Source organism: Sinocyclocheilus rhinocerous, unplaced genomic scaffold (genome assembly GCF_001515625.1).
Source record: "Sinocyclocheilus rhinocerous isolate Xijiao unplaced genomic scaffold, SAMN03320098_v1.1 scaffold3939, whole genome shotgun sequence".
Classification (NCBI taxonomy): domain Eukaryota; kingdom Metazoa; phylum Chordata; class Actinopteri; order Cypriniformes; family Cyprinidae; genus Sinocyclocheilus; species Sinocyclocheilus rhinocerous.
Window position 1 is genome coordinate 32,803 of NW_015631054.1, and position 1,281 is coordinate 34,083.

Here is a 1,281-nt window from a genome sequence, read left to right on the forward strand (position 1 = left end):
ATGTGGCCGTGGTGACTGAGCCAGCTAAGGTCACAGAGGATTCGCCATGGCCTCCTAAGTCCCCTGCTCCTCCATGGCCTCCCGAGCTGCCTGCTCCGCGATGGCTTCCTAGTCTGCCTGCTCCACCATGGCCTCCTGAACTGTCTGATCCACCATGACCTCCTGAACTGCCTGCTCTGCCATGGCTTCCTAGTCTGCCTGCTCTGCCATGGTGCCCCAAACTGCCTGATCCGCCCTGGAGGTCCTCCTTGTCTCTACCCTGTTCCTGCCCTGCACCAGCCTCCAGGGCGCCCGCCCCCTCTCCCCGTTGGAACTGTTACGGCGTGGGACATGCCTTCCGGGAGGGGGGGCGATATGTCACGTTTCTGTTCTCCCTGCCTTGACCTAGTTTTCCTGTGTTGCTTGATTAGTTCATTAGTTTCCACCTGTGTCCGTTAATCATCCTATTAGTTAATCGTTTGATTTAGTATTTATAGCCCTGCCTTTCCTGTTTCTGTGTCCTGTCTCCGTTGTGTAAAGAGGTTGTTTTCTCCTACGTACCGATGAAGATTAATTAAAGACTCTGTTCGTTTGACAATCTGCCTCATTTGTACTCCTTCGAGCTCCTTTTACCCTGGCAACCTGTGACAGTTATAAGTCTGAATATATAAATGTAAATTGTGAATATAGTTCTATCTCTGAATATATACAATTCACAACAAAAATTGTAAAATGGGGAAGTCGTGGCCTAATGGTTAGAGAGTCGGACTTGCAACCCAAAGGTTGCGAGTTCAAGTCTCAGGTCCGGCAGGATTTGTTGGTGGGGGGAGTGAATGTACAGCGCTCTCTTCCACTTTCAATACCACGACTGAGGTGCCCTTGAGCATGTATCCTGTACATGTATCAATGCAGATATTGTACTATATTCATTATTTTAATTATTACTGTCTATCTCATGTTGCTGCAATTGTCTCTATTCACTCCAATCACTATTTGTAAACATATGTTGTTGGCAATTTCCCTAGCCACGTTGAACTGTGTAGAAAAGATGGGTATTAGCATTGTCACTGACTGTGAGAACCTTTTGGAACCACTGCCTTTTTAAAGTATATGGAAAATACTCCTTCTGGTTTAGATTAGTGAGATGCATTTACAATAATTAATATATTAAAATATTTACTTTGATAACTATATACAGTATGTACAGGTATATTAAAATTCTATTGATATGCCTTATAATAAAGATATAGTTATATTGAGATGTAGACAATATATATATATATATATATATATATATATATC